Raw genomic sequence first — 26,945 nt, 5'->3', positions numbered from 1 at the left:
ATATGAATGTGATTTAGGAAAAAAAAAGATTTGGTGATGCCAAGTTGGTGAAACATTGTTGGGTTAAAAGATAAGGTCTTAGAATCTCAGTGAAAGATCTATATATCATCGCAAGAAGACTGAAGTTTTGATTGGCCAATATTTGGGTCTTTTTTACAGGACTGATTTCCAGGAAAATAGGGTAGTAAAGAGACACTTTTCTTACTTATCTTAAAAAAATCTTCTTGTCTGTAAGATAAATGCCCCTAAAATGAAGCAAGAATTGCGTGGTATTATCAAAGATTAAAATCCATCATTCTTGAGTCTTTGGAACATTAGCTGTTTGACTGTGCCTTTAAGATTAGCATACATTACTCTGTGCACCCTTTTGGTGACAGAATGAAAACTATTAGAATCACTTCATGTTTGTTAAATAGGTTGTTCAACCTCTTGTCAGAGAAAGGATGAATCTGCAAAGGTCATATTGTCCATTCCTCTGTCTCTAACCTGGATTGATCCTCTAACTCTCAAAGATAAAATCTCTGTCCTGTTTTCCCTCTCTTTAACTCCCTTTATAACTGTACCCAACCTATTTTCAAACCTTATTATATAATACTATCTATTGTGTCCTTTTACAGAATATAAGATATTGGAAGGCAGGGACTGTCTTATTTTTATTTCATGTACCCATTGCCCAGTACAGTGCCTAGTTCACTTAAGCTTAATAAATGCTTAGTTTGATATAAAAACAAAATAAATTAGTAATTTTTTAATGAAGTGTGAGAGGGAGGAAGGAAGAAAAAAAGGAAAAGAAGATAAAGAATCAGGGTATTAGACAAATCTTCTCAGGAAGATTTATGGAAAAGATTTAAGAGAAAGGATTATAAAGGATAAAAAGGCAAGATATGATAGCTATTAGAACCAGTGGAGAAAGTAGCCACCTTGAAGAGATTATGGATCCATTGACTGTAGAACACAAGAAGCCCTTTTAGTCCAGCCTTTCCCTATGAATGAGTTTTTCATATGGGATGTCAAATCACTGTCCTCTAATAGATAGCCACCATACTGCCAACCTCCCTGTTAATTATTTCCATTATTAATAAGTTGCATTCTCTAATTGCTTTTAATTCTTTTTGGCTAGAAGAATTTATCATTCCTGGGATAATCATATACCTTTAATGATGGAAGGGACCATATAGGTTCTCTTGTCAACCTCTTCTCCCACATATAAGTTCTTTTTCTGACCTTCCTGCAAGTGGTCATTTACCTCTGGTTGAGCATCTCCATGTCATGGGGACTTCATTACTATTTAGTCAACAACTATATCACTCACATACCATCAGAGCTTTTTTATTTCTTTTATATGCCAATATGATAGTTCATTCCTGTCCCTATGCACTGGCATCTGAACATCTGTCCCTGTTATATTGATCTCAGGGAACTCATAGACTGAAACTGTTGTGACAATTTGAAGGAAGTTATAGAAAATAATATTATTTTAATATTTCTTCCTTTTCAAGGTTCTTTGTACTTCGTTTATAGTCTTGTTCATCTGGTCACCTATGTTTAAAACCTTGGTGTTACTATTGGTTCATTATTCTCCTCTGTCTCCCATAATCAGTTAATTATTCCTCTGTACTCTATTTGAAAAAAAAAATCCTTATCTTCCATCTTAGAATTAATACTATGTATTGGAGAGTGGTAAGGGTTAGGCAATGGAGGTTAAATGACTTGCCCAGGGTCACACAACAAGAAAGTGTCTGAGGTCAGATTTGAACCCAGAAACTCCCATCTCCAGGCCAAGTTTTCTTTCTTTTGAGCCACCTTCCTTCCCCTCATCCCACTATCTCTTGCATTCATCCTTCTATATTCTATTACCATGACCAGCATCTTCATTATTTGTTAGACTTTTATAATTATCTCCTATCTTCCATTATCTAGTATTTCTTTCTCCAATCCACCTTTGGCACTGCCACCAAATTAATCCTTTTTCTCCATAAATCTGATCACATTTCTCTTCTGATCAAGCTTTTCAATGGCTATGTCCCTATTATACAAAGCCCTTTACAATCTGGTATCATTCTACTTTTCCCTCCTTTTATTAATTAAATAAATATTTTTCAATGAACAAAAATATTTGTTCTCATCTTTATCGCTACCCTTTGCTAACTTCCTCTCTGTCAGAGAAAGAAAAGGAAGGAATAGGAAGGAAGGAAGCAAGGAAGGAAGGAAGGAAAGAAAGAAGAAAGGAAGGAAGAAAGAAAGAAATGATGAAAGAAAACAAGAAAGAGAAAAAAAAGAAAAAGAAAAAAAGAAAAAGAAAACCATGGATGCAAATACACAGTAAAACACATTCACCTGTTGGCCACATCCAAAAAATATATGCCTCATTTTGTACCCGAGTACCCCGACAGGTAGTTAATATTATTCATCATTGGTCTTCTTGAGCATAGTTATCATTGTGTTGATCAGAATTCTTCCATAATTCCAAAATTTTCCATGATTTTATCAATTAGATCTTAGAATTTCTTCCTGGGCTCTCTCATAGCACTTGGGAGTTTCTTTTAAAATAGTTATTTTATATTTTGGCTCCATCTTTTGACTCTGGGCATTTTTCTCTAGCTGTCCCTGAGGCCTGGAATGCTCTCCTTCTTCAACACTGCCTACTAACTTCCCTGGCTTCCCTGAAGTCCCAACTAAAATTCCGTCTTTTATGGGAAGTCCTTCCCAAACTCTCTTGATTCTACTGTCTTCCCTCTGATAAAAATTTCCTGTTTATCCTGCATATAGGTTGCTTTGCATGTAATTGTTTGTATGTTATCTCCCCCATTATATTAGAAGCTCCTTGAGGGCAAGGACTATCTTTTTTCTCTTTTAGCATCTCTAGTATTTGGCACAGCACCTGGCAGATAGTAGGCACTTTATAAATGTTGTCTGAATGATTATGTGTATATTGACTCTACTACATTGTGATATCCTGAGGTCAAAGAGTGTCTTATTTATTTTCAAAAAAATTTCAAAAGCTTAGCCATGTACACAGGCACTTGACAAATATTTAAATAAAAAAAATTAAATAAACTGATCTTAGCTTAGGAGACGTGAAAACACTAGAGAACAATGCAATATAGGACAATCTCTTTAAAGTGATTTGGGAGAGACTGTGTGACCAAGGAGGTCAAGGAAGGGAAGTATCAGAGGGGTCTGTAATTACCTGCTTGGACTTGCATCTTTGATTGAGGAGGGGATGATGGAGGAGGGCTGGGCTGTATCTTTCTAAGTCATTTTCCTCTGGTGCCCCCAAAATACATTTTTAGAGAAGGCATTCATTCTCTTCATTCTAGAAAAAGAAATGCAGAGTTGTTTGCACAGGAAGAATAGCTAACACCCATCAAACAATAGCCACAGCCAAGCTGGGTACATCGTGCTGTTGCATATTTATGGATGCAAATAAGGCCCCAGGGTCTCTGGCACTTGGCTCAGACATTTTAAGTCCAGGTATTAACGAGGATTCCAGCAACTTCCAGTAGATTATGTTAGTCAAGAGGGAGAAGAAAGACCAAGCAACTGGAAGAATTGCCTTTCTTATCATTTGAGTACAAATAGTTGTTCTGAAGAGCAGATTACTATCGGTTTGGACAAATGGAAGTGGATGGTTCTAATGGGGAAATGGGGAAGGAGGCAGTGACCTTAAGTATAGGTGATCCCATTGGACTGGAGAGCCAAAAGGCTTGAGAGTTACTTGTATATTGGCTTTTTTCCAAGAATTTGAAAGTGCTGAATAAAGAAGCGTCCATTTTTACAGAGTTATAGATAGGGTGTATGCTGACTGTTTCTGCGCATCCTCCTTAACTTTTCTTGTTTTGAACTAAGCTTCCAGTGACTTGTACATATTGAACACTTAATAACTATAGGACAATTGAATTAAATTGAATTGGGGTGATACTTTCAGCGGGAAAGCAGTATACTTCCACACTGATTCCATACCAAAACCCAAGTTTTTTATTGAAAGATTTAATCGTAGCTTCAGAAATCCAGTCAAGGATTTATTGTTATAGAATATCATTGATGAAATGATTCAAAACTATCATTTAAAGACATATATATATTCCTGTGCCCCCATCTACCTACACACTACTCCTATCTACCCCCAAATTGAGGATACAAATTTGATACTTAGTTCTGCTGTTAGAAACCTTAGAAATTAACTCTTTTAGGTCTCTGAGGTGCTGTTTATCAAAGTTATTACAACATCCTCTCCAGTGGCCTTCCTGCTACAGGCTCTTGGCCTTCCACTCTATCAAAATTATTAGAGAGCTCATCCCCTTGAGAATTTTAAGGTAAGAATGGAATGAGTTCTTTCAAACAAATAGAATTGTGGAATGACTAAACTGAAAGGAACTTTATAAATGACTGAGTCTAACCTATTCATATTACAGATAACAAAACCAGAAGGTCTTGTTCAAGGTCAGCTTGGTGCAGTGGAAAAAGTGCTGACTTTGGAGTGAGAATAGCTGAGTTCCATCTTGCTTTGTGTTACATTGTGATTCTGGAAAAAAAATATCACTCAACAAGTTTCCTAAGTCTCAGTTTCCATATGTATAAATGAAAGCATTAGACCAGATGACCCTTGAAATTCCCTTTGGCTCCTAACCTAGGACTCCGTGAAAGTCAGAAACTTAGCTGGCACTAAAGCCAGGGCTAGATTCCCATTCTAGCAATTCTCACTTCAATTCTCTTTCTGTTCTGCCATTTCTGCTTCCCCAATAAGTCTCTTCTTCTCGAAGGAATGGACTGATTTGTGAAATATTATGTTCTCTACCACTGGAGGCATTTAAACAGAGACTGGCTCATCAGAGATTATATAGCTAACTGGAGGATTTATCAAACACTTATCTGTGGGGCACTATTCTAAGAATTGGTAAGAACAAAACAAAAACAAAAGATGGTCTCTACTTTCAAGAAGCTTATATTTTAATAGAGGAAGGAAAAACTATAAAGGGAAGCTATAATAAGGAGAGGATAGCCAAAAAGGCATAGATTAGTTGTTGTGGCACTGGAGCAGACTGGAGAGTTAGCAGGAAGTGCAATATAAAGGGAATTCTTGCAATGAAGGAGAGGTTGTACTAGAAGACATCCAGTGTCTCTTCTATCTTGATATTCTGGCCTTCTGTGTAGCAAAGTGTTTGCTTATAACACTACATTAGGTTCCTTCAAGCTGTAACCAAATTTATTTCACTGTTTATATTTCATATTTTAATAACAAGAAGCAAGTTCCATACTGTAGCATCTGGCAGCCAGCCTGTGCTCAGGGTTCCTGTTTCAGGGTTCATGAAGCACTGAGCTTGGTACCAGAGAGGGTGTCTGGGGACAAAGCCAGGTAAAAAGTAGATATGCTTCTAAAAGTAGCTGCCTAATGAGGCCGTGTGAAGTGATTTCTGCCAACCAGAACTGGAGCCTGAGTGTTCCCTCTAATGGATCTGAGAATGCTGTGTGGTCAGACTGGTTAATACCAATCATTTACATTGAAATGTGCTCCAAAGCTAAGACCCCCACCCGCTCCCAATTATTCCTTGCAATTGCAGAGCAAGGACAAAGTTAATCAGCTGTGCATTTTCATTGTGGTGGGCATGGTCAATAGACAATTTCTGTAGAGTGGTTAAAAAATAAAAACACCTCCATGTAAAAAACTATATAGAATAATATTATCTCCTTAGATGGGTTGTAGCCTTTAGGGTCTTAGAAGGTCAGTATAATCCTGAGGCAGAATTGTCATGGGGATAAAGAGCTTTCACCAAATTCACCAATTACTGACATCTTGATGTAGTTAGTGTCTGGGAGAGTTCATGGAAAATTCTGGGAGAAGGAAGAGCAAAGAAACTAGGCACAGGGTCAAGAGGCTGAGAGTTCAGAATTCGTCTACCATCTTGATGCCATTCAGACGTCACAGAATTGAGCACTTGTGTTCCTCTGCTTCTCTCTACAGACACTGGTAACTGCTGCTCAGAGCCACCATTGCATCTCCCCCTGGAACAGCAGAGAGGGAGGATTCCAAATGGATAGAAGAGTTATGTAAGATTGTAGGACTTAGAGGAGGTAGGGTACTTAGAGATCATCTAGTTCCGCTTTTATTTAGGTTAGATGGACAAACCAAGTCTCAAAGAAGGTCAAAGACTGTACTGAGTGACACAGGTAATAAATAGTAGACATGATACTCAAACTAGGTCCTATAATTCCCAATCCAATACTCTTGCCACCATACTAAACTTTGATTGTAGGATTCACATACACCATTGGGAGAATTTTGACATTGAGTTTTGATTAGTGAAGGAAGAAATAGTTTTTTTGTACAGATGATGACCACAGAGGTATAGGAAGCCCCTCTCCCTAATCTGTTCTATTCAGGGTAGTGTAAATGTTCCTGTCAAGGGCATTTTCTTTTAAGAGGAAAATCCACCCGATGGGAGCCAGTTTGAGAAATGGGTAGCCCCACCTATGTGTTACCTGGAAATGAGCAGACTTCTCTTCTCCTACCTTCCTCCTTTGGTGTCCTGAAAGATCTAGTTCATCTTGTTTTGGCTTACTGAGGTTTGAGGGTTTCATAGGAAGCATAGTAAAGAATTGGGGGTCACTGTAGAGATCACTATATTATAGAGGCATTGGAATCTGTGTAGTCCAACACTGCACTTTTTCCATATCTCTGCATGGGCAGTTAACCCCAGTACTCAATGTACAGTTGAGAGGAGAAAAGGGGAGGGATCATTAGCAAAGAATCATTACGGAAAGGGAGGAAGAAAACAAATGATTCCTGCTTTGCCTTTAATTCTTCTTCCTTTTCTCTGACCCTTAATTTGGGTGCTGAGTCTCCCTATTAACTGTACAAATTGGATTAATGACTTGATATCAGCAGAAGACATAAAGTACTAAGAGAATAGCTTTGGAAAGATGACACATTGTTATTAGTGGGAAGGGGTGGAAGTATTTAGCATTTATATAGTACTCTATTTGCAGTGTTAGTTCTGATCGGTTATTCACACACCCATTATAATCCAAATGGTCATTTTGTGCTCTCTCATTTGTCAGGCGGTATGTATTTGTAGCATTTAAATGTTTGTAATACTAAGTGAAATTAATGCTCATGAAGTATTCTGCTGCCAGCCTTAGGTGGTTTGGTGTTTAATTTATTCATAGAATAGTTACCTCATACACTAGGGAGTCTGGGCTTCTCCCACACTTCCATAGGCTGGGATGGGGCTCTGGAGTCCTTGTTCAAGGCCCCTGAGGACACTAGAAGGATCTGTTAAAGAGTCAGAAGGGAACTTTAAGGGCCTCTGGTTCAAGCCCATCACTTTTCCAATGAGGAAATGGAGGGCCCAAGAGTCCTCCTGCCTTACCTTGGTGGCAACTGGGATGTTTACTCTTGTGTCATTTGATGGGAGTAAAGTACTTGGGGTTCAAGGATTGAAGGGCTTTGGGGGAAGTTCTCTGAGCCTGGATACAATTTATCTCCTGGTCTTATTCTTACCACTTGACCCACTGAATTTAAAGATTCAAGTTTTTTGCATATTCTTGTGATGCCAGTTCCTTTCTAGAGCTCTGCCAGATGTTTTCTGACAACTCAAGTCCAATACTTCCTTAGACTGTATAAGGTAGAGCCAACATTACCCTAGGTTAGAGAGATTCCCAAGCTGGTGTTAAAGGGAAGATATTATAGGTGGTAGTCTGTGAACCTAAAGAAATACTTTGATAATGTCATATCAACTTAGTTGGTTTCCTTTGTAGTCTGATGTATTTTATATTATTTATTTAAAAGCATTCCAAGAAGGTCCATAAGTTTCACTAGACAAGAAAAAAAAAATTAAAGACTTCTGCTCGAGATCCTATATTTTTAGGATCCTCCATTGTCTGAGTGCTTATATTTCATGAGAAGATATCAGATAACCTGAGGAATGTACTCCTCATTGTGTACTTCAGATATTCTCCCATTTGTGTCTGTTCTCTTATCAAAGCTTTGCAATTCTGGGGGAACTCTTGTTAATTTGGGAAAACAAGTTCCAATAGTTTATATTCTTCCATGGGTCAACTTAGATATCTCATTAAACTACTATTGCTTGAGATAATATTTTTTAAACCCTTAACTTCTGTGTATTGGCTCATAGGTGGAAGAGTGGTAAGGGTGGGCAATGGGGGTCAAGTGACTTGCCCAAGGTCACACAGTTGGGAAGTGTCTGAGGCCGGATTTGAACCTAGGACCTCCTGTCTCTAGGCCTGACTCTCAATCCACTGAGCTACCCAGCTGCCCCCTGCTTGAGATAATATTAAAAGTAAGTGCGTATGTGAATGTATGTGTGTGTGTGTGTGTGTGTGTGTGTGTGTGTGTGTGTGTGTGTGTGTAAGGGAGAGAGATCAGTGGTTTGGTTGTATTCCTCCAACTATTCTGAGCCTTGCCTATGCACTTCTTTCTGGGCATCTCCTAAAGTATTTGAATAACTCATGCTTTTTTGCCTTTCTTTCTTTTTTTCTACATATAAAATAAGAATAGAGCTCTGCACCATTGGACAATGTCCACATCACTATTGGATTCTGCCTCAGGAGGAAACTATTTTACAGGGTCAGAAACTGGAAGAGAGGAAAGAGCTTCTTGATTCCATTTCTAATTTGAATGGTGGGGATTGTAAAAGTCTTGCTCTTTTCCACTGTAAAATGCCACTTGGGAAGGTGTGTCACTTTTAGAGTCACTCCAGCTTAGTACTTCAGAGAGCTATGGTTTGTAGCATTGAGTCAAATTTAATAGGTTTTTCCCTGACAGATTTAAAGTCCATCAAGTCTTGAGGAAAGATCATCTGAAGGGCCTTAAGATTAACTGATTTGCCTGTCTGCAAAGGAAGGCAAGTGAAAAATTTGAGGAGAGGGGTCTCTAGCAGGTTGGAAGTCATAAATCTGTCTCCCAACCTGACTCTTCAATGTACATAAAATTAGGCAAGTTTCTCTTTTTTTCTTAATGTCACATTGAATTATGCACTCTGTATTATAGATATGTCAACTGTTCCATGGCTGGTGTCCTAGGCTTGGGAAAAGACATCCATTGGATTAATTTCCATGGCCCTGTGCATCTGATTCAGTGCTTAGTGTGACATATATGCAGACACCAGGTTAAAAAAATGATCAGCAATAGATAAGTGCAAACCACTTTCCATTATGCCCAATGAAATATAATTGGTGCTATTGACAATGTGTGGGGCTGAATCGATTTTCCTGTCCAGAAAAAGACCTATATGACAACTTTTATTTTTCCCCATCCCAACTTGTTACAGAAAGTTCTCCAATGGGGGGGAAAACCCACCATGATATTTTAATTAAAAATGACTTATTTGTATCCCTGCTGATACTTTGGAATATGAAACATGAGGATGAGGAAAACGTGTTTGACTAGCGCTGGGAGAATGGACTTCTAGTCTCAGCTCTGATTTCCCATCCTTAATCCTGGAGCCTGTTTCCTCATTTTAAAATGAGGAGCTGAACTAAATCATGTTTAAAATCTCTATTCTCTGATCTGTTGAGTCTTCATAAAGGTAAGATTCCTTAGGAAGGAGATAGGTTTGTGCTGAGCTGTCCTGGATGCACAGATGGTTTAGATAAGTGAGAAAACAAAAGATTAATGTGAACATCCAAATCAGTTACAGTTGCTTATATAGGATCCTTTTTACCATTCTTGCATCAGCAGTCTGACTCTCTGGATTTCTTTCTCCACCATGACCCAGCAAGGAGACCTTTCCCTCCCTCCCCTTTAAGCTTCTTTTAGTGTACTATCTTTTCCTCATAAGCTCCTTGAAGGCAGACACTTTCCTTCTCCTTATATTTGTATATGCAGAGCTTAGCACATTTGTTATTTGTTATGTCCAGTTGTCTGACTCTTTGGGGCTTTATTTGGGTTTTCTTGGCAAAGATTCTAGAGTGATTTGCTATTTCCTTCTCCAGCTCATTTTACAGATGAGGAACGGAGACAAACAGGGTTAAGTGATTTGCCCACAGGGTCAACTAGCTAGTAAATGTCCAAGGCCAGATTTGAACTCATGAAGATGAGTCTTTCTGACTACAGGTTTTGCACTCTATCCCCTGGACCACCCGAGCTGCCCATACTTTTTGACTAAGAAATTAATAAATGCTTGTTGACGATTTGAATTTACTGCAGGCCTTTAGGAAAAATAAACTGATTAGTTCATTCCTAGCTTTAAAAAAAAAATAGTATAATGTTTTCCTCTTTTGACTTAACCTCTTCCCTGTCTCTTCAACCTAACCTAAAATTCATCTTTTCCTGTCTATTGACTGTTTTATTCTTGTTCTCTTGCAACAAATGTTCTATATCAGTGATGGACAAACTACAGCCCGAAGGCCAGATGCAGCCTCCTGAAATGTTCTATCCCTCCAAGTGACATTATTCCTAATCTGACGAATACAATAAGTAGGATACAATACAATGAAATTTTGAAAGAGTTGCCTTAGAAACAGACTGACAGAGGAGCATTTCCTTTCCTTTGGCCCCTCGTTAAAAAGTTTGCCCATCACTGGTCTATATCCATAAGTACTATATTAAATATCTTTAGACTCTAATGACTTCTCAAAAAGCAAACATCAGAGTCTATTCTGGAATTAAGTCCAATTCAACTCAACAATCATTAAGGACTTACTTTGTATTAGATACTGTGCTAGCTGCTGGAAATAAAATCAGAATGGAAAACTATGCTCTACTTTAAAAATCTTAAAAAAAAGGAGGATAATCTTATTAATTCATTAATTCAAAATACATGGTTGCTAAATGTCTATAGTATGAAAGGTCTGAACATGACGGAGGATTTCTATAAGACATTGAGTAATAGCAGAACAGCAATGAGGGCCCCTCAGAGGTTAGAACTGAATTTTCAGTGGATCATGTAGTGCCATAAATGATTTTCCCTACAGTCAGGGGCTAGAGGAAGCAGGGTTAACAAGGGTTGGGCTTTCATACAGCAAGATGGTAAAAAGTCAAGGGAAAAGAGATCCTAGGGTAGAAATAAGCAACTTGTCAAAATGACCAACTCTAAGGGCTTCACCTGGGTAGGAAGGCTAGTGAAATTAGAGTGTGGGCATTGCTGTCAAGCTATATTAGGATCAGCTGCAGGAACCTAGTGATGTTTATCCAGAAGAAAAAAGGAGGCTTGGGAGAGACATGGACACCAGCTTCAAATAGTTAGCGGGTTGTCACGGTGACGAGCAATTAAACTTGTTCTACTTGGTATCAGGAAGAGAGCATTGACCAATGGGTAGAAGTTAAAAGGAGGCTCATAATTAGAGCTCATCCAAAAGTGGAATGGGCTGCCTTAGGTGGTAGCAGTGTGGGTGGTAGTGAATTCACCGTTTCTGAAAGTCTTCAAGTAGAGAATGGGTAACTTTGTCAGAAATATCATAGAAGAAAAAATAGCAGGATCAGAGTTTAAGGTACTTTAGAGGTGATTTAGCTGAACTTCTCATTTTATGAGGAAAATAAAGCCCAGAGATTAAATGTCTTGTCCAAGGTCACATAGCCAAAAAGTAATCAAGGCAGAGTTTGAAACCAGATCCTTTGACTCCAAAGCCATTGATCTTTTTTCTGTACCGTGCTGTCTTTCATACTTCAGATCGATTAGATGATCTTTACAGATTCCCTTTCCACTCAAAGATTCTATGATAGTAGGAATAGTAGGAATTAAGGGATAGTGACTGATCATGATTTCAGGAAGTGGCATTCAAAGGCCACTAGAATGTGAAATGGAACTTTAGCTCCATCGATTCTTTTACCTCTCATAATCCTATTTTAATTCAGCTTTGAAAGGGAATAGAGTGAAGCAACCCTTTTTAATGAGTAAAGAAAATATTTACCGCTGGGTTTTCTGGAAAACTATTACATGTATAACATAGGGTTTTTTTCCCAACCCTTAATCTTCCATCTTTAAACTCTTAACCTTCCATCTTAGGACCAATATTGTGTACTGGTTGCAAGGCAGAAGAATGATAAAGGCTAGGCATTGGGAGTTTAGTGACTTGCCCAGGGTCACAGAGCGAGGAAGTGTCTGAGGCCAGATTTGAGCCTCATCTCCAGGCTTGGTTCTCAATCCACTGAACCACCTAGCTGCTACCATAATACAGGATTTAATTCTTATTGCACTTTTTGCCTATACTTCTCTATTAACTATTTATGGAGCTCTCTAATTGCTGCATGCTTGTAAATCTTGCCTTTGTCATTTGAAAATGATCACAGAAAACGGATTAATAGTTGGAAGGGGTACTTAAGGATCATCTAGTCCAGAGGTGAAATGCTAAATTTCAATTAGAGGTGAATGAAATAATGATGAAATATTTTTCCCATCCAAGATCCCTGAAATGTATCCAAGGACATTGCAGGAATCTTTGGACCCCACATTAAGAACTCCCAATCTGGTACAAACCCTACATTTTATGTATGAGGAAACTGCTCTACATAGAGGGTAAGTGATTTGCTCAAGGGCATACAGGTGGCGAAGGGGCAGAACTGGGATTTGAAACCAGGTCCTCTGATGCCAAACCCAGCATTCTTTTCAGTATACTTTTCTGTCTTCTCAGAGATAGAGGTCTCCTCTTTTCTTCTCTTGGCTTCTTTGTGGCACCAAATGCAGTACTAGTGATATAGGATGACTCAGATATTTGCTGAATGATTGATCCATATGCCCCATTTTTTACATTTTTGTAACAATCAAAGAACAAATGGAGTCACCTCATCCTCCTCTGCTCAGTTCCCAAATATGTTTCCAAGGGTAGAAAGCATAAGCACTGTCTGTCTATCTTGAGCTTTGAGTCACAAGAAGATGACCAACTGGCAATAACAATGCTATTATCAGCCTAAGTAGGGTTATTCTGAAGCACCTGGCAATGACTGCTGTTGGAAACAGGAAACAGGATTGTGTGACCCCTTGGTCTGTTCTGTTCTGTTCTGGTGAGAAATTTGCTTTAGGCTGTTTGACAAGAATATAAAAGATCTGGCTCTCCCTAAGTCTCTGTCTTTCTGGCCTGATATAAACAGAACAGGAGGTAAGTAAAGAAACTGGCATCTGCCACTTCCCACATTTGAATCTGGCCCTAATAAACCTGTTCAATGGAAGGAGAACTTAAAAATAGATTCTACTATTATTGGCTTCATGAGATGATGAAATTCCCCACCCCACTTCCCCAGCAAACTAAACTGAACAATGAATTCTGCAGTTCCTATGGAAATGACCAAAGATGAGCAGAGTGTTCCCACTCACTCCACCACTCCATTTCAGAAGAGACAATGGGATGACATGAAGACCCGTACAGCACACATTTCTCATAGCTGGAGCTCTCATTCATTTGGAATCTTTGAAGGATCTCCATAGACAACTGTCACCATATCTGTTCGACTGGGGTATCTGTGTACTCAAGTACATTGCAACAACTCCCCCCAAATCTTTTAATTCAAAAAGCAAAATCAGCAATGGGTAAAACAAAACAAAGTAGGGAATATATTTTCAGGATTCATTGCTGTCCTTTTTAGTGCCCTCTATCAGCTCCGAAGAATGTTCTATGCTCTGAAGTTTTGCTTCCATCACACAGAGGAGATAATGATCTGTTGGGGGCAGCTGAGTGGCTCAGTGGATTGAGAGCCAGTCCTAGAGACCAGAGCACTTGGGTTCAAATCTGGACTCAGATACTTCCTAGCTGGGTGACCCTGGGCAAATCACTTAAGTTCATTACTTGACTCTTATCGATCTTTTGCCTTGAAAACAATACACAATGTTGATGCTAAGATTGAAATTAAGAGTTAAAAAAATGATCTGTAATGCCACATTCCCTTAGGATTTTCATAGGTGACTAGCTAGCTAACAAACTAAATTGAATCTAAATGTTAATAAATTTGTTGTTGTTCAGTACTTTCAATCATTTCTGATTCTCTGTAATCCAATTTGAGATTTTCTTGGCAAAGATAATAAAATGGTTTGCCATTTCCTTCTCCAGCTTATTTCATAGATGAGGAAACTGAGGCAAATGGGGCTAAGTGACCTTTCCAGGATCACACAACCAGTAAGTGTCTGAGTCTGTATTTGAAGTCCAAATCGGGTACTTTATCCACTCTGTCACATAATATATAACATATTGAAGGAACCAGAGATGTTTACTTAGAGAAAAGAAGACTTGCTTAATTCCCTTTCATGCTACTGCCTTCTCTCTGAGATGATCTCCTAGTTATACTGTATATAATTTATTCATACATAAGTTGTTTGCATGTTGCCTCCCACATGCCATTTTCTTTTCTTTGTTTCTTCAATACTTACCCCAGTGCCTGTCACATAGTAGGCTCTTAATAAATGCTTTTTGTCTTGACTTGACTGGAGAGACAAGATAGCTGTCGTCTCAGGTACTTGAAAGGCTGTCCTGTGGAAGAGAGATTAGAATTGTTTTGTTTGCTGCCAGAGGAAATATTTAGGGAGAGAGGGTAGAAGCTGCAGACAGGCAGATATAGGCTTGATGTAAAGAAAAACTTGCTAAAGATTAGAGCTCTCAAAAAGGAAATAAACTGTCTATTGAAGTGGTAAGTTCTCTTTTATTGGAGGGCTTCAAAAAAAGGTTGAATAACCACTGGCTGGATATGTTTTCAGTAAGTATTCTTTTTCTGGGTAAGGTTTGGATTTCAGGGCTGTTGAGATCCCTTCCAATTTTGAAGATTAGTCAATCAATGAATACTTATTAAGCACCTACTATGTGTCAGATAATATGTGCTAAGTGCTGGAGATACAAAAAGAGGCAAAAGACTAACCCTACCCTTAAGGAGCTCACAATCTCATAGGAGAAGGATGTACAAATGAGCTATATTCAGGAGAAACAGGAAATAATTAAAAGAAGGAAGGCTTTTCATGCTACCAAATCCTCTAATACTTGTTTTGCCCCACCACCCACATACATATATATGGATTGGTCTGAAATAGTTAGAAACCTTTACTTTAAAAAATGTTCATTTAACTGTTACATTAGAATTCCTTATAAACCGTGAACTATTTTATTTATTTAAATTTTATTTTTTTAAAGATATTTTTCCATGTTTCCATGATTCATTTTCTTTCCCTCCCTTCTTTCCTCTCCCCACCCAGAGGAAACAAGCAGTACCATTGTGTTGTACCAATGTTGTCATTTGATACCTACTTCCATGTTGTTCATTCATTTTTGCGAAGAGTGATTTTTTAAGGCCTAAATCTCAAATCACATATCCATATATACATGTGATAAGTGATATCATGGATTTTTCTTTTGTATTTCTTCTCCCATAGTTCTTTCTCTCACTGTGGATAGCATTCTTTCCCATAAGTCTTGGTTTGTTGCATTGCTACTACAAGCAAAGTCCATTACATTGGATTGTTCCACAGTGTTTTATTTTCTGTGTACAATGTTCTTCTGGTTCTGCTCATTTCACCCTGCATCAGATCATTGAGTTTCTCTCAGTTCACATGGAATTCCTCCAGTTCATTATTCATTTTAGCACAATAGCATTCCATCACCATCAGATACCACAATTTGTTAAGTCATTCTCCAATTGAAGGTCATCCCCTCATTTTCCAATTTTTTGCCACCACAAAGAGCATGACTATGAATGTTTTTGTACAAGTATTTTTCCTTATTGTCTCTTTGCGGTACAAACCCAGCAGTGGTATGGCTGGATCAAAGGACAGGCATTCTTTTAAATTCCTTTGTGCCTAATTCCAAATTGCCCTCCAGAATGGCTGTATTAATTCACAACTCCACCAGCAATGCATTAGTATCCTGATTTTGCCACATCCCTTCCAACATTTATTATTTTCCTGTCCAACTGTTTTAGAGAGGAATCTGGAATTATTCTCAAAGAGTTACAGATCTGTGTATAACTTTTGACCCAGGAATACCACTATTAGTTTCATTTCTTAAGGTGATCTGGGAAAAAAGAGAAGAAATCTTTACTTCTTTATTATGTCAGTGAAAGATCACACTTGTAATTGCCTGTACCTTAGTTATATCCTACTGAAGTTGGTAACAAGGTAAGAATGATGAAGCAAATTAAACCACATTGTTATAATTAAGACTTAGTAGGGAGAGCAACTGGGTAGCTCAGTAGACTGAGAGCCAGGCCTAGAAACAGGAGGTCCTAGGTTCAAATCTGGCCTCATATACTGTGTGACCTTGGGCAAGTCACTTGACCCCCATTGCCTAGCCCTTACCACTCTTCTGCCTTGCAGTCAATACACAGTATGGACTCCAAATTGGAAGGTAAGGGTTTTAATTAAAAAAAAAAAGACTTAGTAGGATGTGACTATACTTCTGTATGTACTACCTCTATTACTACTGCCACTGCTACTGCTATTACTACCAGCATAACCACCACTACCACCATTACTATCACTACTACCACCACCACCACCACTACTACCATTACTATTGCTGATACTACTTTTAGCTGACTGGTATTTATAAAGAACTTTAAAGTTTTGAAAACACTTTAGAATATTATATAATTTTATCCTCAAAAATAACCCTTTGGGATAAATAGTATTATTATCTCTATTTTATAAACAAAGAAACTGAGTCAGAATATCTAAGTGATTTGTCCTGGATCATACATCAAGAAAATGTCTCCTGCCCTGAAAACAACAATGGAATATTATTATTCAAAAGGCAATGGTTATATTAAAGAATTGGTGATTTAATTCTACATGTCACAAATATAGATTCCTGTGATGGGTGAACCATAGTAGGAAAGTACAACAGAGAACATTTGGAAGAGTATTAATGGAGGGAAAATGTGACATTAAAGGACTTTTGTTTGAATTTCTACTCTGTCACTTTAACACTTATATGACGTTGGGCAAGGTATTTTTCCTTTTGGGCCCTTTGTTTCCTCTTTTGTTGATAAGAAATTGGACTAGATGACCTATGCTCTTCAATTCTGTATAATAGATCAAAGGTGTCAAACATGCAGCCAAAAGTTATGTGTGGCACATAATACTCCTGAGTGTGGGAGACATCAAGTTAAGATGTAATTGGGAAATATAAAAAAATAAAATAAAATACAACGAAACACATATAATATTATGTTTTAAAACTAAGTCAATATGTAGCTCACGGAGATCCTTATGTATGATTTAATGAACTCTATTTCTATTTGTGCTTTTTGTATTTGGTACCATTGTTATAGATGAGTCTAAAAAAAGATGAGAGAAAAGGATTTTGCATTCTAAAATCAGATCACAACAAAGCGTGGATGATCAGAACAACTAGTAAATTCCTGCCTTGACTTATAGAAATTTTCTCCTTCATAAGGTAAAAATAATTAGAAAAACTGCTTTTTCCAGGCAATATTCTTACCAAAAAGGGAGAAGTCATTTCTGAGTTAGAAATTGTGGAATCATGGTTGTAGAAATAGCCACACAAACTTAGAGTTTAAGATAGATGAGGAAGGAAAGAAAGGGAAACTATGATGTAGCCTAGAATTCCAATGATCAGCTCGAAAGAGTTCAGAGAAAGGAGAGATTACCATGAACAGATTAAAATTCATAGTTGGAGACTACTTAAGGGAATGGTACTCTCAATGACAAAATTCTGGTGACACACATATACTAGCTCTTACAGTTATGATATTCACTTTTTTGTTTTGATTTTCTTTCTCTACCAAGGAAAGGCCAGCAACCTATACCCCTGGTAGAGATAAATGAAAGCAGCAGTAGCCTAGCACAGAATCTCAGCTGATAAGAACAGAGAATAGATGAGTATCCACTCTAGAGATCCAAGGCATGCTAATGAAAAGCAGTAGTGGCATGGGAATCTTTTAAGCTGATTGGTATGGGGAAAGTCTAGAGAGGACTGATAGCCCCTAAACTCACATGGCCTCATCTTTATATAATCATTTTATAAAACAAATGGAATCCATTCTTTTGTCTAGCTCACTTCCTTTTCTTTCATATGGTCTGAAACCCTTATAACCTGGAAACTGAAAATGTTTCATGGTAGACTCAAATCTAAAAAGTTCTTTTTTAAAAAATAACTTCCATCTTAAAATTGATGCTAGTAAGAGTGGTAAGGGCTAGGCAATTGGTTTCAGTGACTTGCCCAGGGTTACACATTGAGGAAGTGTCTGAATACAGATTTGAACTGAAGACCTCCCATCTCCAGGCCTGGCCCTCTATCTATTGACCCACCTTGCTGCCCCCTAGGAAAATTCTTAAAAGGCTTGACAGTCACTCATATGTAATAAGATTAAATTAAATTGAAAACTCTGACCTCATTGAGAGCTTTTAGTTATGCCCTGCTTGCACTTTTGATGCTACTCCTTAGCTCAGATATATTTTGCATCTTTGCTCTGGGTGTTATATTAGTTATTGATCACAGTAAGTTTGTTGTACTACACCCTGCCTCTGATCTCCATCTCCTGGTGGGGATTTTTTGCTAGTCATCTTTATTCTCTGTTAGCAGAAGAGAATTTAATCAGCACCATGAACATTGCCCAATTACAGACCCCATTCTCTCAGCCTTTCTCAAGCCAGAAACCTAATGGACCAACACAAGAAAATGATCTTTAGAACAGAAAACCTAAACCAAAAATGCTTAACAGAAGGTTGAATACCAGATAAGAGAAGGGAATAGTAAAAAAAATTGCATAGCTACTCTTCATAGTTCCATTTCTCTTCTCCCAGAAGAACTATATCCCAGAGTACTAAAAGAACATACTGACTGGTAAGATTATTGAGCTGCTCTTGGTGACATTTGAAAAAAATTCTGGAAGAGCAAGAGAAGATCTACAAGGAACAGATAAATATCCACACTTTCAAAAAGAGGGAAGAGGGACAACCTTTAAACAATAGGCAACTGAGCTGGACATTGATCCCTGACAAAATTCTAGAATAAAGAGATAATTTGTGGGTATTTACAAAGGCAGTTATAGATTGCTATACACTGCATAGGTCCACCAAAAAGTCATACTGAAGTTGTTTTTATTTTTACTATGGTTGTTGATTGTTAGTTTAATAGTATGTTTTAGTTTGGCTACATTATCTGAAAGGTCTCTTCCAATTTTAATATTCTCTAATGCAGTATTCATGGGTTTCAGGAAGGCATTTGTCAAAGGGGGATGAGAACCTTGTGATTAAGATAGAGAGATGAGGACTAGATAATAGGACAGTTAAGTTAAGTTGTTCCTGGGTTAAAGGATTGGACCAATAAAGAAGTGATTAAAATAGATGTCAACATGGAAGGAGATCTCTAATGAACTGTCTTAGGGATCTGTCCTGAATGTTATTACTTATTTAGAGAAAGACTCAAGTAGGGTCCTAATGAAATCTGTATATGACATCAAAGCTGGGAGGAAAAGCCAAGATGTATGATAATGAACTTAGTGTCCAAAAAGTTCTTAAGTGGCTAGAACAATCATACCAATGTAATAAGATTAAGTTTAATAAGGGTAAATATAAACTCAAAATTGGTTTTAAACATCAGCTGAATAAATAAGAGATGAAGGAAGGTATGCCTAAATAATTACTCATGTGAAAATGACCTCGGGATCTCAGTGGAATGCATCTTAATATGAATCAACAATGTAATATAATGGTAAAAAGCTTATACAGAAACATAATATCTTGAATAACAAGTCACAATCCTATTGTACTCTGCCTTGATCAGACCATATTTAGAGAATCATTTTCAACCATCATATTTTATGGCAAGTTGTGATCTGTAAGAAGGGCAAATAACAGGGTTAGGACAATGGTGGTCATTTAGGATCAGTTAAAGAAACCTGGAGTTGTTTAGCTTGGATAAAAACTGACTTAAGGCAAAAGATGAGACAGGTTGGACCTGGTTAGTTTGACTCCAGTTAAAGAATTAAGAAAAATAGCAGAAGTTGTAGAAAGGCAGATTTTTATTTCACGTTAGGAAAAATCCTAACAATTAGAATTATCTAAAAGCAGGATGTGTTACTTTCAGAGATATTTCATTTCCTTCAACTAGAGGAATTCTTGTAGTGATTACTCTAGAAGATTTTGTTTTTAAGGTATGGGTTGGTCTCGATAATCTTTGAAATCTCTTTCAGTGCTTAGATCCTATGTATTTATAATTATATGATTTTGTCATAGGTGCCTGGGGACTTAAGTTCCAATTGAAGTGATTTTTCCTGGTTTTTCTGAGGGACTTCCTGAAGGTCAAGATTTGCTCTTTGGTCAGCCATACTCCTTTTTATCAGTCATACAGAATGAATCAGATTGATGATTGAATTAGAGAGTGAAATCAGGGGGGCTGTATCTAATAGTCTCTGAACTGGGGAAGTCATGTCAGCCCATAGGAGTCTTGCTAATCTCCGAAATAAGCAGGCCTATTTTAGTTTTTCGAGCAAAACTCATTCATAATTGATAAGATCCAAGAAGAGCTCCATCATCTGCCACCCTAATTTAATGAAATATCTTGTTAACTAAAACAGCGGTCCCTCAAATGGCTATTGATTGCAAAGTCCCCTTTCCCGGGGGCAAGCTAATTTCCTCTGAGCAGGGGAGATCACAGACAAAATAAGATGAACATGCTAGGGTTTCTCTGCCTGGTTCCTCCCAAGTGTGGTGCCACAATTAGTCAAAGTGGCCAGACATTGACATCTTAAGCATCAACAAACAAAGAAAACATTCCTGGTGAAACATCGACAGGAGGGAAGAATTGACAGCGAGCGAGACCAGAAGTGCCTTGCTGGACCCCATGTTTACTCAGCAGCTAAAAAAGCCCCACCATGATGGATAGATTATAAAGGAGGAGAAACAGAGTTTATCTGCCTGTCCCTGCTTGGTTATTATAGGGGAAGTGAGTAGGACAAACATACCTAGGAGAGGAGCAAGAGGCAATTGCGACCAAGAAACTTAGAATGGCATTCTGCCGAGTACCAGATATTTCAAGGGCTTTTTTATCTTCACAGCTGCAGTGGAAAGCTCTTATAGTGGAATAATTTCCTTTAGGAACACTGTCAGTGAACTTTCTGCTGATATTCTTGACAACTATAGTCTGTGAAATCATTTGCATCATTGCTTCCTAACATAGCTAAGAATATCACTAAACACCCACAGCATTGAGATGATTCCTTCCTTCTTTATGTTCTGCAGGCTCTGGAAGGAGAGCACAAAAATGGTTAACAGAGAATTGAACCCAAGCTAAGTGAAGAAATGGGAACTTCACTATGTCCAGGTCTCTACTGGACAAAATGTTTTTTTTAGGGAACTTGATGTCTTTGCTGAACTGCTGTCAGGGACTTTTGAATAGCTGTGGAGCATTGTTTCTCACAGTGTAGTCTAGGGTCCTGGGGGGATCCTTTTAGGGGATCCATCACAATTATTTTCATAATCATGAGACATTTTAATTTTGAATACAATAAATATCAATTACTATAACTCAAATAAATGAAAGCTCATTGGTGTGTGTGGGAGTCTTTAATAATTTTTAAGAATGTAAAGGAATCCTGAGACTAAGACATTTGAGAACTCAGACATCTTATCTACCCTTTCCAGCTACATTCATTTTGGACTTCTTTGGCCATGATCCAAGGCCAGATACTCTCCCTATCTCACCTTTTCCAACTGCCTTTTGTGTATTTTCTTCCCTCATTAGATTGTAAGATTCTTGAAGGCAAAGTCTGCCTTTATTTTTCTATTTGTATCCTCAGAGTTTAATATAGTGGCTGGCACATAGTAGGTTTTTAATAAAACTTTGAGAATTGACTATTAAACAACTACTATAAAGAATGGTAAGTGATGGTAGACAGGCAAGTGCCCCACCTTTCAAAAGTGGGGAGAAGGTCAGTTTTTCAATCTATAGGCTAGTGAGTTTGACTTTGGTTCCTGGAAAAATTTTTGAATGTATTCTCAAAAAAGTGGTTCGTGAACACTTAGAAAAGTATGATGATCAACTGTGAATGACAACTATTATCAACAAGGCAAGGATCCAGGATAACTCCAAGGGACTCAAGATGAAAAAAAGATATCCAGTACCATAGTAGGAACAGATGGAGTCCAAATCCAATTGAAACATGCCATTCTTCATTTTATTTCCTCCATGAATTTTTTTCTCTAGTATAATTAATACGTATCTTAGTTTACAATATGACAAACAGGGAAATATATATTATATGCATATAACCAAATATTACCTGCCTTCTTGGGGAAAGGGGGCAGATAGACATAGATTTTTGGACATAGCTAATATGAGAATTTGTTTAATTATATTAATCATATATTATGTCAAATATAATATGACATAAAAATGTCATACCAACATAATCTCATTTTTTGGGACAATGTTACTAGAATAGGAGAGTGCTATAGATGTAATATACTGGCATTTCAATAATGCATTTAATAAAGCCTCACCATATTTTTATGGAAAAATTGGACAAGTATGGGCTAGATAATAGTATGTGTGGGCAAATCTTGAATTTAAGAACTAGATTTGTGGTGTTGATTAATGGGTCAATGAATGTCATAGTGCTTTTCCTTAGGTATTGATCTAACATTTTTATCAGTGACTTAGATGAAAGTATAATTTTGCATGTCACAAGAAACTTGACTGAAGAGCTAATAAATTGGATTATAGAACTAAGATTCCAAAAGGTAAAAGTAAACTGAAACAACTTTGTTGTTGTTCAGTCCTTTTAGTCATGTTTAACTCTTTGTGATCCCATATGGGGTTATCTTGGTAGAAATACTACAATAGTTTGCAATTTCCTTCTCTGATTCGTATTGCAGATGAAGGAATTGAGACAGGCTGGGTTAAGTGACTTGTCCAGGGTCGCCCAAGTATTAAATATCTGAAGCCAGATTTGAACTCAAGAAGACGCATCTTTCTGACTCTAGGCTCAACACTCTATTTACTATGCCACCTGGAACAATAGACCAAATTTAATAAGATGACATTTAATAAGGATAATCCCATGGTTTTATAGTTAGGTTAAAACTATCAATCAAATATCAACAGGAGAGATTTGGCCAGATGGCAAATTATTTTCCATCCATGACATTGAAGTTGTTAAATTTAAACTAGCACATCACAATTCCTAATGTATTGCTTAAACATGTAAAAAAAGAAAAATGATATGAACAGTTAGACAAGACCAAGAACTCCATGTTGGAGGAGCCAGTTTCAAGAAATTGAAGTATTGATTTTTAAGACTTTAAGAGGGAAAAATACCAAATATTTGTAAAAAAACCCTACAATATGAATCATATCATATTTGTAGAAAAGAAGAAGACATAATACAGGAGAGAACAATTACTACTTCACATACCTATTTTTCCATTTCCATTAAAATTTTGAGATCATTATTTATATATAAATTGATGAAGCTATAGTGAGTAAACAAGGAGGTCATTATAAGTAGTAATTTTTAGAATTCATTTAAACAGGCATTCAATAAATATCCATTATGTGTCAGCACGTATTTATAGCTGAAATAGACCATCTAGTCCAATCCCCTCATTTTATAAATATCAGACTCAGAGATAAAGTGAGTTTCTCCTGATCAAGTGAGGATTTGAACCCAGGTCTTCCTGATTTCAAGTCCAGCACTCTCTCCACAACGTTACCCTTTGGGTGATAGGAGAGGGGAAAAACCTGAAGCAGGGGATCTCATTAGAAGGATATGGAAATAGGCAAAGGTGTTGAGGACCTGACCTAGGATGATTTCCCTGTGAATAGAGAAGAGATGTTATTGGTATAGAATGAAAAATACTCAGCTATGGAAGAAAAAAAGGAGTTAAAAGTCAATTATGCATTGAAGAGATGAGCCTGGATGATTGGAAGGACAGTGATAGCTCTGAAAGAAATTAGGGAAGTTAGAAAGAGGAATGAGATTTTTGGGGAAAGATAATGAGTTCCATTTTGGACATGTGAAATTTAAGGTGCCTATGGGACTTACAGTGGCAGATATCTAATAGGTACTTGGTGATGTGGGAGTGAAACTAAAGAGAGAGACATAGGATAGATAGGAGATTCATCTGCACAGAGATTATAATTGAACCCAAGGGAGATGAGAGAATTACCAAGTGAGCCAATTTAGAAAAAAAAGAGAAAAGGGCCCAGGACAGAGACTTGGAGAATAAACTACAGTTATAGGGTAGGCTGTGGCTAAAGATCCAGTAAAGGAAGAGCAGTCACACCAGTGGAATGAGAACCAAGAGTAAGTAGGGTCACAAAAATCCACAGAGAAGAGAATACCTTCCAGGAGTGGCTGACTAGCAAAAGCATTTCTGACTCTGACATTTCTGAGCTGTGGAACCCCTCTGAGTCTTCATTTCCCATTTCCCCACCTATGGAATAAGAAGTATATGATCCCTTCCACCTCAAAACCTATGATCCTGCACAATAATCAAGTGATTCCACATTGTCTTTAATATGCAATAATACTTTTTTTTTGGTCTATCATTTAAAGTCCTTTGCAATCTGACTTCAAATGTTTCAGAGGTCAAAAGGGATAAGGAATGAATAAAAGCCCTTGCATCTGGCAATTGAAAGATCACTGACTTTTAAACAAATTTAATTTTTTAAACCCTTCATATATATATGAAGAACAGTAAGAGCTAGGCAATAGGGGTTAAGTGACTTGCCTAGGGTCACAGAGTGAGGAAGTGTCTGAGGCCAGATTTGAACAAAGGACCTCCAGTCTCCAGGTCTGACTCTCTATTCAATGAGCCACCTACCTGGTTCCCTGGCTAATACCTTTAGAAAGAATAAATTCATTTAAGTGATAAAATCATAAGCCAGATTGTAAGGGTTGAGAAGTAAGTGACAGGAGAGTAAGTGAAATCAATGAGTTTCTAGAGTTGGATAGTGAAAGGGAAGAGATAGAGAATAATAGCTTGAGAGGATGATATAGTCAAATAAAAGGTTTTTTTTTTTAAAAGATGTGGAGACATGCTCAAAAGTAATGAAGCTAGTCATGAAGGTGACTGTAAAATAAAGCAAATACAATAGCTCATTGAGATATCTTTTTTTTTTGGTTGAGTATTTAAAAATCAATCTCATTTGGTAGAACTAAGTAATGTTGCCTTTAGCAAAAAAGTATCTCCTATTCATTTGCCAAAATTCAGCAATTTTCCAAGAAAGGGTTAAAAGTAGAGGTAACTGTTTTCTAATCTTCTTGAATAAATGAATAAATGAAAATGCTTTGATTAAATACTTTCTGCCTGTAAAATATTGACGTAAGCGCTGGGTATACAACTGGAAAAGCAAAAACAATCCCTATCCTCAAGGAGCTCCCATTCTAACATATATTAAAAGAGGCATAAAACAGAAATATGTATGCTTGCCAAAAGTGTTTGCCACTGGCAGAAACTACATCCAATTAAAAAATCAAATGGAAAAAGGATTCTTTATAGATAGCGAAGTCCAGCAGATGGTCTTGTTTATTCATGATATTATATTGGTGGCATCAAGCCCCAGGATATTAAAGAACTTCCTAACCAAGATCCAGAATTATCCAAAAGAGTGTAGGCTTACTATCCACAAAAAATGAAATGATTGAGTGAAGAATGCACGATGATAATTAATAATAATAATAATAATAACTACATTTATATGGGCTGCTAGGTGGCACAGTGGATAGGGTATGGGGTTTGGAGTCAGGAAGATTCATCTTCTTGAATTCAAATCTGACCTTAGACATTTATTTGGCTATTTGACTCTGAGCAAGTCTGTTTGCCTCAGTTTTCCTCATCTATAAAATGGATGGGAGAAGGAAATGGCATACCACTCTAATTTCTGCCAAGAAAACCCCAAATGGGATCAGAAAGAGTTAGATACAATTAAAAATGACTGAATCCACAACATTTATATGGTGTTTGAGCACCTTACAGTTATTATCTTTTTTGATCCTTGCAATAACGCTGAGTGGGAAGCAAGTTCTATTATTATCCCCATTTTATCCAGTCAGCAACTGAAGCAAGTAGAGATTAAATGGCATACCTGGAGGCACACAGGCAGTACTGTACTTTTCTGAGGTAAGATCCGAATTCAAGGTTTCCTGATTCCAGACTTAGTGTTCTCTCTACTAGGTCACTTAGCTGCAAGCGATAACCAATAGGCAATCTATGCCCTCTATTTAATTGGAGCTTCATAATTTTGAAAGGTCTAAAGGCATAACGTCTCACATATTGTGTGGACTTCCTGGGGCATATTTATGGGAAGAGATGCGTGAGAGTTGCAAGTTGTGAAAATGTTTGAATATGTTGTGACCTGTACTCTTGGAAGGAATATACGTGTGGCTGAGATCTCAGAGCAGTTGAAGTACTTGATCTGAGTAACCCTATCGATCATGACAGGTTTTTAACCCAGAGTCTCTAAAATTGTTTTAAAAATATTTCTACAACTGTATTTCAATTATAATTAGTTTTATTTGTAATGTGATGTGTTTTATGTATTCAAAAATTTTATTCTGAGGAATTCATAGGTTTTATCAGACTGCCAAAAGGGCTCATGACCTCCAAAAAGGTAAAGAAGCTTCCCTCTAGCTATTCCCCCCTAACCTCTTCATAAGATTATGGGTTCTAGAGAGACAACTCTAGTCAACGTGATGCCATGGGGGGAAAACAAAACAAAATTGGGACTCAGAGGCTACTTGCTTTCAATGTGGCCATCAGCAAGTCCCTTAACCTCTTTTAAGATCTCAGTTTCTGAATTTGTCAAGGATTGGAATAAATGAATACTAAGGTACCTTCTCTCCCCATTAGGCTGTAAGTTTCTTGAGAATAGGGACCATCTTTTACCTTTATTTATGTCCTCAGCACTTGGGACACAGTAGATTCCTAATAACTGGTTATTAATTATACTATCTGACTCTTAAACTTATGTTTCTGGTTCAAACCTTTCATTTTGTAGATATCAAAATGAGATACAGGGAGGAAAAGAGATAGAACCAAGGTCAC

The sequence above is a fragment of the Gracilinanus agilis genome, chromosome 2 (genome assembly GCF_016433145.1).
Source record: "Gracilinanus agilis isolate LMUSP501 chromosome 2, AgileGrace, whole genome shotgun sequence".
Taxonomy (NCBI): domain Eukaryota; kingdom Metazoa; phylum Chordata; class Mammalia; order Didelphimorphia; family Didelphidae; genus Gracilinanus; species Gracilinanus agilis.
Note: the sequence above shows the minus strand (reverse complement) of the source record.